This window comes from Hyposmocoma kahamanoa, unplaced genomic scaffold, assembly GCF_003589595.1.
Source record: "Hyposmocoma kahamanoa isolate Upper Pololo Valley unplaced genomic scaffold, ASM358959v1 81137, whole genome shotgun sequence".
NCBI lineage: Eukaryota > Metazoa > Arthropoda > Insecta > Lepidoptera > Cosmopterigidae > Hyposmocoma > Hyposmocoma kahamanoa.
Window position 1 is genome coordinate 396 of NW_020654087.1, and position 13785 is coordinate 14180.

Here is a 13785-nt window from a genome sequence, read left to right on the forward strand (position 1 = left end):
TGAAGTCGGTTAAAAAATAATGAAACGTATTTTATGTAAGACATAAGCAAATAAAACAATTGAGTAAGTAAATACAAAACAAACGCGGGAGGCTTTTAAAATAATCACCAGCCTTCCGCGTTGGTTTTGTACTAAGTATTTTTCTTAGTTTTTGTAGTTTTTATTGTTTTCCTGGATCGGCAAAGGATGTGTTGTTCACTTGCACTGAACTAAGTACGTCTTAAACCATTGCAATCATTGACTTACAAATAAATGGACGACGGGTCTAATACAAAAACCATGAAAATAAGTCCCAAGTCAACCTATTCGAAATTTAAATTGTTATGTCATCGCAGTATCGCGCTGTCCGTAGAACAAATGAAGACTAAAGCGGAGTGTCGCGCTCTGTATACGATTTTAGCGCCTTACAAGTGCGGACACTTATTAGCGCGGAACCGACGTCCATATAATTGTAAGTCAATGACTGCAATGCATTTATTTATTTTATTTATTTACACTTAAAGCATTGGTTTAAGACATACATTTACCACTTATTAATATAAGTGTGTAATTACACTATCGTTAATATACTTATACATATACATTAATTTTGCAACATATTAGTTAATTCTTTGGTTTAAAACATACGTACTTGAGTTTAGTGCAAGTGGACATAAAAGATAAAAAGAAAGACATCTTAGTGTTAAAACAAGTGCATTAATTTTCCGATTGGGTTAAATTCTTCATTTTTTTTAATAGCCCCTGCAGGGACAATGGATTGAGTCAGTTCAGAGGGTTTCAATTTAGAAATATCTTTGCTTGAGGGGAGTGCGTTAGTTGCGTCAGTAACTGGTTGCAGTGAGGATGGGACGAACAAATGCGTAAAGAAATTCCGCAGAAAATCTGAAAAACAAAAAGAATAAAATAATGGTAACGTAGTAGTAAATTCTTATGTACCTAGATATTACAGAACATAATTTGATTTTTAATTAGGGACTTAATTATGTATAAAACATATTTTAGTGAATTATAAGGTAATTAAACTATAGGAAACGAAACTATTTTTCCCATGGTCACGGTTGACTGACCAACCGTGACCTTAAGACCTGTAAAGGGCCCGAATCGTCGGTTTGTTTGAAAAAACAAATATACGCGATTTAAATCCGGAAAATTAGTTTCATTTCCTATGTGTAACAATCGCGAAAACCTAAGATATAATTAAACAATGTTTTATTAAGTCTAGAATTAAAAATTAAATTACGAAGTAATTAAAGTATGTTTCGTCCTTTCGACACCATGGACGTTGCAATACGTCCGAAACGTCGAGGTTTTTAAAATATGTTTTATACATGATTAAGTCCCGAATTAAAAATCAAATAATGTGTGAAAATAATTTGATTATTCTGCCCTCCGAACGAAAGACAGGCACAAGCAGCAAATTTAAAATTCGGAGATGATTTTAAAACTGTTTTAGATTTTTGTGACAAAAACAATAGTAAAAATATATTTTTGACATTAGGGAGTAGGGGAGCGGGAGGCACCTTTGAACAGGGGCAGCTTAGAACAAATGCGTCTGTACAGTCAGTTTGAATGAAAATGTACGAGGGTCAAACTGAAAGTTCTTAGAAAATTAAAAACTGATTACATTAGCCAGTTATAAGTTTTATTATATCTTTTCAAAATATTGTCCATTCACGTCAATACACCGCTGCATGCGATGGAACCACTGGGAAAAGCACTTTGCCCACTCGTCCTTAGGGGTCTCTTCAATGGCATCGCGATACGCAGCCACCGCTTCTTCAGCATTCGTAAACCGCTTTCCTTTAAGTTTTTCTTTAATTTTTGAAAATAAATAAAAATCACAAGGCGCGAGGTCGGGGCTATACGGCGGGTGACCCAATAATTCAACGTTTGATGTCGCCAAATAGTCGATCGTTCGCTTGGCGGTGTGCGACGAGGCGTTGTCGTGGTGAAGGAGGATCCTACTGCGAGGTCGTTTCTCTCGAACTTTTTCCAAGACAAGTGGCAAACAATTGGTAGTGTACCATTCTGCAGAAACTGTTTTTTGATCCTCTAACACAATTGTTGCGAAATGACCTATCCTTCCAAAGAACGAGGCATTTTTTTTCCCGCACTTCGATCTCTCTTCACTTTAGTTGGCAACTCCTCGAAAGGAAACACCCACTGAGCAGATTGTCTTTTGGTTTCAGGATCATAACAGTAAATCCAGCTTTCGTCACCTGTTAGTATGTCGAACACAGCATTTGAGTCACCTCCGTTAAATCTTTCAATCATTTTACGGCACCAATCCACACGATGGAGTTTTTGAGCCTCAGTCAAATTATGAGGTATCCACCGGGCGCAAAGCTTCCTGACAGCTAAATGTTCGTGGAGGATTTTGTGCACTTGACTCATACCGATGCCTAAGCTTGTCCGAATCTGCTGATAGGTCACTCTTTTGTCAGTCTCTATCATACGCCGCACAACACAGATGTTATCTTCAGTCGTCGCCGTAGAAGGCCGTCCCTCACGTAAATCATCAGTGAGATTAGTGCGACCACGTTTAAACTCATTAAACCAGTTGTAAACAGTCGCACGAGATGGGGCTTCATCGTGAAAGGCCAATCGTAGTCTATCATAACTTTCTTGTTGACTTAAATGACATCGAAAGTCATAAAAAATCATTGCACGAAAATTTTCTCGTGTTAAATTCATGTTGACGTGACACAGACAATTTTCAATTTGCCGCCAAATCGTAAAACAAATGACAAATGAATGAAATATATACTCAGTAATATTGGCAAAGAGTTCTATTTTCAAATTTAAGAATTATTTTTTTATTATATTGTTTATAAGTGGCCAGTTCTAAGAACTTTCAGTTTGACCCTCGTAGTAGGAATTATGTTTATAATAAGGCACAGTCAGTGTGCGCGCGCCAAAAAGTAAATGAGACGTCGTATTCAGTTTCAGCGTTGAAAAGAAAACTTTCTAAAAAATAGTTGAAACGATATTACTAGAAGAAAATATGAACTTTGCTTGTCGTATGGCTAATTAATAAAAAATAAATTGATAAAATATTAAACCTACAGCTTGCAATATAGTGGTATGCAAAAAAATATTCGTGCGCACAAAGACGTTTTAATTAAATAAAATAACTAATTCAGATTTAGGGCCGTACAAAAATGTTAGTAAACAAAAATAATACTAAAAAAATTTAAAGGAATAAGTTTTAGTGTACATACCTACAATATGCAAATAAAAACTTTTCCATATACAGGTCTCGAATTTTCGATATAATATATATAAATATTTATTTTTAAAAGTTATTTATAGATCCTTTCTTTTTATTCCATAATATCCTCCTCTCATTTGGTTTCCCTCTTACCATAAAGCTATTTTCGTTTTCTAATAGATTACCATAAAGCTATTTTCGTTTTCTAATAGATATATTATTTATAAATGTTTTGCTTCGTTTTGTAACTTACCATTGTATAAAATTATAAATATACTCCTGGGCACATAATTCGAGCCACCTCGCGTTTTTGCCTTAAAGGGCTAGAATACAAAAATAGTGTTATCATCATTGACTTACGTTATCATCGAAGAAAAAGTTTTCCCCGGTTTTGCAAATCCAAATTCCCAACAAGGACTTATGGAAAAGACGTTTGATATACTAGTTTCAAAATTGCATAATAGTTTTCGATCAATCAAACATTGTTTAAGCTTAGGGCACTTAATACCGAAAATGCGTAGTACCTCGAATTATGTGTCTGAAAGTGTATACCTACGCTTATTTGTTATAAATATCGTAATTTTGTTTTAATTTTGTGTAATTTTTCACCTGACACCCGCTTCCCTAATACCTTCTTCTATTGTTTTTTTTATTTTTTACGTCATTAAAACAGTCGCACAAACGTAAGCCGCCAAGTGCCAGACACAAAAAAAAAACGTAAATTCAACTCACCTATGCAGTCGGTGTAAATTTTCTCGACTGAAACAAGAAAAAGGCAGTAACTATATATTTATGCAATGTATAGGTATAAATTCCATATAATTCGTCTGCACATGGTTTCCACACAACATAACCAACAAATTGTACAATTTTGTTGATTATTATTAAATTAGAAGTTGTATTTATAATTCTATGAAAACATTTCACACATGACAACTAACATAGTGTTATCTCAAAATTGCTTTAAGTAATATTAATATTACCTATTTAATTTCAAAGCGACAGTGTTGTCCTGTCATATTAAAATTAAATCGTATACTGAATGACATACAAATGTAGCGAAATTTTGGAGATAAATTATTAATACAGGTGATAAATGAACCACTGACGAATTTAAAGGAGCATACTGTATAATGGAAATAAAAAATACGTATTCGGTTTTTTTTTTTTCAAATACTTAACAAATAAATAAGTTATGACGTCTCAAAGTTTTCCGAAAAATTGGAAACAATATTGACACCCGATGATTAGCAGATGCCGTTGCTATAGCAACAAGAATGGTGAGGGGCAGTGGGCGGAGTCAGTGCGGGAGTTCATGTATTTGACAGACAACAAATAATGTTTGACAGATAAAAAATATTGTGAGTTAACCACGCGTTATAAATTATTGAGAAATATTAACATAAAAAAAAATGGTTTTTTTTGTTTTGTTTCACTAATGTGTTCTATTATTGAATCTTATGCACAGGAAAAAAATGGCCAGTGATTTTTTATCATCTGTATAACGCAATTTTTGAGAAAATACTTATCGCACCCTTAGTAATATAAGGGCACAATCCAAAAAAAGTAGATTTTTGGGAAATCGCGTATTAAGATTCTGGATTCCTACATTACACCTATTTTTTCAAATAACATGCTTATTATTTAAGTTATAAATATGAAATTTGGCAGATTTGTTCTTTGATAAATGTATTATAAATAGCAATAAAAAAAAAATAATATAAATAAATTCTATAAGTTTCAAGCAAGTTAAAAAAACACTTTTAAGTTAGACCCATATAGTACAAAAAATATAACAGAAATATGGAGCTATTTAAGTTTGATCCCATTTATTATTTAAGTCCCTATCAATTCCCAAATTTCCCAAAAATCTACTTTTTTTGGATTGTGCCCTTATATTACTAAGGGTGCGTTATAGTTCTTAAGTGCGATTCAGAATACTAAATCTTGCTCCTTTCAAACACTGAAAATTCAAATGTGGTATTTTAAATCCACTAACATTACATCAGTGTATCCATTGGACGTAGGCCCTGTGAACTAAAGGGACTTCGCTTGATAGGCAAACAGTAGATCGAGGTAACATTATGTAATCATAAGGATATTTACTACGCTACCATCATCTCCTAGTACGTAGCGATCTTGGTAGGCTACAACTAGGAGGCCTAGGTCTGTGTAGGGTCCAGTGTGACTCGAAAACATAGTTACTAATTAGCCCTTGAAAATACTCACATGTCCCCATTTCTTTTTTCTTCGGTTCTAGTTTTTTTATAGCGTCAGACAGTACAGGAACGGAGGTTGGTACAGCGCCCCCTGACAACAAAGGAGAAACTCTAAGTTTTTCTTGCTTTAATAAGACCGACCTGATTTTGTTCCAAAACGGATCGAACCGATCGAGTAGCCCATCCGAGTCTCGAAATCGGATGGGTTTACGAGCGAGAAGATAAACTGAATTCACAACTACGATCGGAAACAGACTTCGGCAATCGTCGGCTTGTACCGATCGGGAGACCCGCCCACAGATACAAAAACCCTGGAGAAATCCATTGATCATATTAGACTTTTAATGTTTACTGAGGTAGTTTGTTGTTAGAAGAAAAACGAATGCGTGGTAGGCTCATCTCTGTATTTTAAAGTTTCTAAGTAGACATAATATCACACTCCCATAACTTGTTTTTTTTTATTATCTGATTAACGTTTTGCAATGTCGGGTGTCAACCTATAAATATTTCGAAAATGTGGATTTTCGAACGAGTCCGACATATCTCTTATCGCGCGGTGTAAAAGGGGCCATTCATTATGCCGTCCAACGCGTAATGCAGGATCATGAATGTAGTCGCAGCGAGCAAACTAACTAGTAATCCTGCAATGCGTCCTGCGAGACTCCATACGTGGGCCATACGCAGGATAGTGTGTGGCGATATAGCGCAGGGCCCCTGACTGTGCTGCGATAACTCCGTTGATCGATTCGATTCGACATCGTACGATTTCTTTTTATTTTTGTTCAGACCACCCCGAATCGAACGTCAAACTGTTATATTCGAAACCGGACCGAAATATAACGTTACATACACCCATACGATTACTCAAGCTTCTCGACCGGCAAAGGCAACAAACTTTATTCAGTTATCGAATCAAAGTTACCGAACGTCCTATTGTTTACAAAGGAAGAATGTAATATGGAAATCTCTTATTATTTTAAATAAAGTCTGGATTTTGTTCAATTTTATTAATTCAATGCTAGACTATTGCATTCCTATATCTTATGCCTTTAAAGTCTTAAAAATGTATATGAAAGGATTTTCATTTTTCTTCTAATCTATTTCTCCGACTAACTCCGTAAACGCTATTGGGTAGCGATATCGTATCCGAACCCGGGGGTCTACTATCGATCTCCGTCCGACACCCGTCCGAAACAATTACTGCCAAATAAGCAATACTTGACCAAATGAAAAGACGCGTGATGCGAATGAAGCTTCATACTTGATACTTGTCTTTTAATTTTGTCGAATATTACTTATTTGACAGTAATTGTTTCGGACGGATGTGAGACGGACATCGAGAGTAGCCCATCTTAATCGAACGTTTTACTCGAATGTTCTGCATAGCTCGGAAAGCGCCATTCGATTCGAGAATAATATCCAATTGACCGATTCCGTTAAAATATCGAAGAGTTCTGGTCCGATATGTACGCAATACAAGAAGGTGCTCCTTGTAAAAATATTGATAACCTCAAAATCACTTTGCACTACGAAAAAACTAAGTAAGAATATACCCACAGAATTTGGGTAAAACTTTATTAAAAACAAAATTAACATTACCTACGTTTTATTAACGGAATACATTTATAATTAAATTTATAATTAATTTAAACTTTAGAACAAATTAATTTGGAAAATATTTCTAACTTGGGAGGAATCCGCGCGCTTTTTGCTCACGGAAATGTTTCCAAGTAAAATCTACTAACGTTCCTATTTGAAATGTGAAAAGTTTCCGATCGGCCAGTTGTGTATCGCAATTATGCGCCTCGACTCAGAAGAGACGCAGTTTCCGATCGGGAGAGGCAATCAAAATCAAGCTGCAGGTGAACATAAATTAATACTGAAATCGTTCATTTATCATAACATATTAATAAATAGATATAATATACAATAGACATACAGTTCAATACAAGTCCAAGTACAAGACCTGACTCTTTTAGAAAAATAGAACGCACACTTTAAGATATAGTTGGAAAAAAGATATTTATACCGTTGTACGCGGATAGGCTCGAAAGCAAAGAATCAAATACGAGAACACTGGCACTAAATGTGGATGCAAAAACTATAATACCTACATGGGGACATTTTATAAAGTACACCTTGGCCAATTTCTGCCAAAAGTAAAAAAAAATCGAAATCAAATAAACAAGATGGCCGTATTACGTAAACTATAAGAGATACATATGATGTGCTTGAAGGAATGTCATAGAGGGTTACAGTAACAGCCTATGTTAAAAAATTCGTAATGGCGGCCAAAGAAAAACTTGCTTCGATCCGGCTGAAAATTGGCATGAGTCCTTAATAATAATAACAAACTAGTGGAGCAATTTCACAAAAATAATTGAATATCATAGTGGTAAAATATCGTGACTTTAAAATACTTAAAAATTACAAAGGAGAAGTTAAATAAAACCATAAAAATTTATTAAATGGATACTCATTCATCATATTATCCTGTAAATGAAAGCATATTTATTACTATACAGTGTCCATTCAGAGTTCCGAATTAAGCAAAGGTGTAACTTAGAAATTTCCATTAAAAATAACGATACGTATTTTACGAGATGCGCAAGTAAATAAAACCTGGACAAATAAGTATAGGTAAATGTCTTAAATTCAACTCACCGAACAAGTCACTGAAAACTGAAACAAAGAAAAGACATCAATAATTGTACTTATAGGTACACAAACGTGCAGCGAGCGCCTAATGAAGCATGCGAACACTTTGCTGATCACTCCTCGTGTACCCTAAGGAAGTCTTCCAATACGCACCACTACAGCATATCTAGTTTTTGTTTATGATGTTTCCACATACTTAAATGTAACAAACCAATTGTACATTTTTGTTAATTACGTAAATATATTATTAAATTAGGAATTATCATAATTCATTCGTTATAATTATAATTCGTTGAGAATATTTAGAGATCAAATCTGGCTATTCGGATGCTGAAAATTTAAATGTGGCGCTTCAATGGCAAAACGTACTTTAAATCCACCACCTTCACATCACTCTATCCGTTGGACATACTGCCCTCGATATTATAACTAAATAACTAACGTAATCGCCATTTTTAGCGAAATTCTGGACTCAGCGAAGCGAGATCTATAAACTCCTCTAATCGATTTTGATTTGATTTGATTTAAAACAACAAAATCAACGTAATTGACATTCTTTTAGATGACTAAAAATCTTTAAGTACCAATATTTCGTAAATTACCGCAATACAAAGGCGTTAGTTATTAGAAAGAGGACAGCTGAGCTGGAGGTCGGGATACCTACCTACATACGTTAAACACATTCGTGCGAGCTAACTAACGTACTATGCATATGCCGCTGCCCTAAACATAATTTGTAAGTGATGTGCAACAACGTACTATTACGTCGTTTAATTTCTTTTATGTTAATAAAAGTGGAAGTAAATTAATTTGCTACTCCGCGAAACCCAGTGAAAGTTAAATCGTGCAAAATAGCTGTACTTGTGTTGAATATTTTTCCATGCAGTTATTTTTCCCACCCTCCCTCCGCATAAGATTAATAAAAAAGAAGCCGAAGAATTAATTTATTTCCATTTTTATTAACATGGACTTCCGCAAAGTAACGCCTGAATCCATTCATTAATTGCTTTTATTTCATCGATGAACATAAGAGGACAGTATTTGGCCATATAAAATCTTAATAGTAACGTCATTGCTCTACAATTTATCAAAATATTGAATCTCTAGCGACACACTATATCGACACACAGGCTAAGTAAGCAAAGCACTACTCGCACATACTCGTACCTACCAATGATCGCTGGCATAAACGCGCAACGTAGGCGGCCGGTATATGTATAGATGATAACGTTTATTGACGTCAGTATCATTATTTGTTTTATTAATTTAATAGTCTGTAGAATAAATGTTTATACAGTTTGTATTAATTTATGACAAAAATATCGGCCACAGCTATAGCGCATCAATCGGCAAAAGCAAGATGCTCACGCGAATGTGTTATGTAATCATAAAGATACTACTTCTACACTACTATGACCTCCGTAAGGCGGGTTCTATAAAGGCTGCCACTATGACTCGAGTACCTCAGATCCATAGTGTATATAACCAGAAATAGAGCCGAAATGTCATTCAATTTGTTTGAAAACTATTGTGCCAATATCATTACGGTGACAACTGCGCTCCGATTGGCCAGCCCGAATTCGAAACAATTGATAGGTGTTGTCAATTATTTCACTTCAAATCGTCCAGTTTAACTTGAGTTTTGCTATAATGGACGAAAATTGTATTTAATATTTAATTACCGATGAAATGCAATTCCGTTCGTTTTGTAGTTAGATGTTTTGCCGTTTTTCCCACACCACCGAATGGAACAGACCCTCAATGTAAGAGATATTATCTTTATTACAGTAAATACAAAATATTTTTGGAATATACTGAGACGAACACACAGGTCAGTTGTTGGCACTGTACTATTTCAGCTTTCTGATTTGTGATTTCAGCGGAAACGAGAGCTGATATTTAAAAGTGATGTAAGGCCCATTTGGTTGATGAGTTGCCAGGGATGGATGGCCCTTATTTCATCTCTATTTCTGGTTATAAACTCGATGCTCAGCTCCTAGTGTGACTCCAAGTATACTAGGTAATTAACCCTTCTAATTACTCACATGACTTTTTCTTTTCCTCTTTGTTCGGTTTTTCTGTACTCTTTTCGGATTTCTTTTCTTCAGATGGTACAGGAACGGGAGCTGGTGCAGCACTCACTAACAAACAAAGAGGGCTTAGTTTTTCTAGTTTTAATATAGTGTGACAAAAACTAATAATGGTAGTAACTTCACACGTAGCACATTAAACAAGTAGATATAAAATACATAAGTCAGAGTTTAGTATCATACAATAATAAAATAGATAAAACGTCTGTAGCTCAGTACAAGAGCGAATCTTTTTACAATCGCCTTTCGTAGCAACTTAACAAGCAGTAATCATACTATAAATAATTGCTTTTTACTATACATTCAGTAGCAGTAGAGCTCCATGTTCGTCCAGAGAGTTCGTCCAGGGAAATACTGCCACCTTATCTATTTCTGCCATCTAGCAGTAATGTGAACATTACTGCGTTCCGGTTTCGAAGGGTAAGGGTGCTGGTGAAATTACAAGCACATGGGACTTATCAACTTATGTCTCAGGATGATGGGCGCAATGGCAGTGCTCTTCAGATCTTTGTGATTTAAAGCTCTGACACTGCAACGGTTTTAGGACAGGTGTGTCGCTGATGACGCAAGTCGTGTGGCTGATGGTCCACACGACTTGTTTGCCCCGTCACTTAGTATTATAAAAAAAATAATGAAATAACAATATTAACGAAATGGTAACACCGGTTTTCAAGGTTTGCTTCTAAGCAACGGCCAGCTAACATTTTGTTCATGGATTGTGTAGATGTCTGTGAATGAATTACCCTCAGATCATCTGAGGAATTACCATAATATTCCAACTGGATATAGCAGTCATGATCATAAATCAGAATAAAGCAGAATATCAGTATGCGTTGCTCTTATTGAGCAGCAATTACGCTGCGAGCTTTTATTGTAATGCCTTACAAATTTCTGTGTTTGTCCTTTTTGTTATATGATCTTTTGTTTATTTAAATTTAAAAATAATGATTTTTCTTTAATGCTTATATCGTATTTATTAAAGTTTTTTTTTGTACTATTGTTTTTTTCGACTATATTTTATTTTTGTTTATGTGTATCGTATGTGTGTGTTTTATGATAAATAAACCATCCATAATTTAAAAATTCTAATTTTACTTTCTAGTAGTTAAGCTTTTATTGTCCTTTATACCTTACCTATATATTCTCTAAAGTAAATAAATATTAATGTAAACCATCTCGGTCTATCTATTTATAAATGGAACCTTACGGGAAAGTAAATTTTTGATTAGCGAAAACAATCTACCGTCTAGTCTGTCGGAATAGTCGCGGGGAACTAAAATTCCTGTTTGCGAATTGAAAATTATCTTCTCGCTAAAATTGGTTTTCGTAAGAGAGATCCACCCTCCGTAGACCCACTAGCTGAATTATGGTAAATTTCTAAAATAGTATCAATTAATTAGTTTTATTTTTTTTCATTTTATCCACTACATGTTCTTCTTATTATTATTGTTTTGACTTCTCCTCATTGGGGTTTGAGCTGACAATAATGTTTTTATATTTTATAAGCTAAGTAATGCTGAGGAAACTTTAGTATAGTTGTTTTGGAATTACCAAGAAACAATTTCTGTTTTCTACATTTTATTAGAAAAGTTATTTAGGAAAACATAGTTTCTTTTAGAATCTATTTTATAAGCAGTATATTTTTTATGTTGTAGCTGACGGTGGATGTTTCAAACACGCAAGATGTATGACACCAATTTTTGTCCGAAACTTAGTACCCAACTTGAAGTTTTAAGTGCTTGGACAAACAGACAGGAACCATGTTGTTTAGTAATCTGTGCAACTGGTTATAAAGTTTTTCAAAAGTGTGCAACTTAAAAGGTGTGAATAGTAGAGAAGTCACTAATTTATTTCACAAAACGTAAGTGCGACTTTTACTTACCTTCATTTTCGGCCACCAGCGCCAGCGTCTGAGAAAAGAATTTATAAGGTTTTCAAATTTACCCGACGCTATGTATCTGGCGCATCACACTGTATAAAGCGCCGTAAAACATTAAGGCTAGCCGCTTTGCAAATCGGCGCTGTATTATAATACGGCTACCTCGTGTTCAACCAATCAACAACAATTGCCATTCGCCTAAAAAAAAGTACGCCGCATTGTAATAGTAGGTACTGTAGTCTAGGCTCTACTCTATGAGTAGAACTACTGGCTGAGTGAATATAGTTTTGTATTTAGAATGTGTTTGAAAAAATGAAATAGAAGAAGAGAACATATTGAGAGTTCAAGATGTAACCTAAAAGTGAGAATATGTAAAAGGTACAATAAATGTCGAGTTATGAACTTAGAATAATAACGCATAGAAACCTAGCCCGCACACGCTAAGTGAGGCAAGTTAAAGGCTTCCCAACGGGCTCCCAGGAGCGCGCGGGCTGTTAGTGCTCAAGGTCAAATTGCACCGCGAACAGCTCCAAAATTTTTTGCTAAAAATGACGAAATGTGCGGTAAATGGGTGTAAAAATAGAACAGACAAACATAAAATAGACACTAACATCACATTCCACAAGTAAGTAATGCGTTTCAACTCATATTTTTATGTAATTATTCACTAAAATAGAAAAATAATTTCGCGGCAACAAGATACGAAAGTGTTGCAAAGTAACCAATTTTTTTTCTCCCCATTTTGCTATTCTGTATCAAAATAATTATATTACATAAATTTTAGTGGTGCCTGTAATTTCGATTTATTTGCGCATCTTGAACTAATATTTACTTGAATAAACATTAAATGTTTTCGTTAACTCCTGTAAGTGATTGGGACACTTAATTATTTTATAATACTTTTAACGGCTCTGCGTTCATGCTTTATTGAATAATTATTTATTTTAATTTTATTTGAATTAGAGCACATATTGCAACAAATTTACAGTATATATTCATTTCTACTATAGTGTTGGCACCACCAGTACAACTTTGATAGCTTATTATATGTCTTTCTTTTCGTAACTCAAGCGAAATATTTTATATTGAAATATTTTATTTTCTTAAAAGGGGAGCATTCTTAAGCGATTTTTTAATCTATTTTAACAGTTATTTTCTTTAATGTTTGCTTATGGCATTTTCGGTTTTAGGTTTCGAATATGGCACTTATTTCTAAATCCAAGATGGCGGGCGCGATTTTTCGAATAATGGCAACTTGGGTATCGTTTTCGAGATGTTTGGGAATGTTCAATACAAATATGGCACTCATTTCTAAATCCAAGATGGCAAACACGACAGTTCAAACAAAAGCAATATTCGTAATGAGCACCCCCAAATACCTCGAAAACGATACCCAACTTTCCATTATTTGAAAAATCGTGCCCGCCATCTTGGATTTACAAATAGTGTCATATTCACATTGAGCATCCCCAAATACCTCGAAAATGATACCAACATAGCATTTTTTGAAAAAATCGTGCCCGCCATCTTGGATTTAGAAATGAGTGCCATATTCGTAATGAGCATCCCCAAGTACCTCAAAGTCAAAGTCAAAGTCAAAGATGATTTATTCCATAGGTAAAATAAATTTACACTTGAAAACGTCACATTTAAGGTACTGCTCGTTCACTACGCTGACCTCCCTGAGAAGAACGAGCAAGAAACTCTAGGGATTGCTCTTTTCAAATA

General features: G+C 34.6%; 1 long non-coding RNA gene across 1 annotated transcript; it reads right to left on the minus strand.

Moving 5' to 3' along the window:
• Positions 1 to 766: 766 nt before the first annotated feature.
• LOC113234206 lies at positions 767 to 12330 on the minus strand. Its single transcript, XR_003310776.1, has 6 exons — positions 12061 to 12330; positions 10134 to 10229; positions 8095 to 8112; positions 5441 to 5521; positions 3944 to 3970; positions 767 to 882 (listed from the first exon to the last, which is right to left on the minus strand). It is a non-coding gene; the product is annotated as an uncharacterized LOC113234206 (long non-coding RNA).
• Positions 12331 to 13785: the final 1455 nt, after the last annotated feature.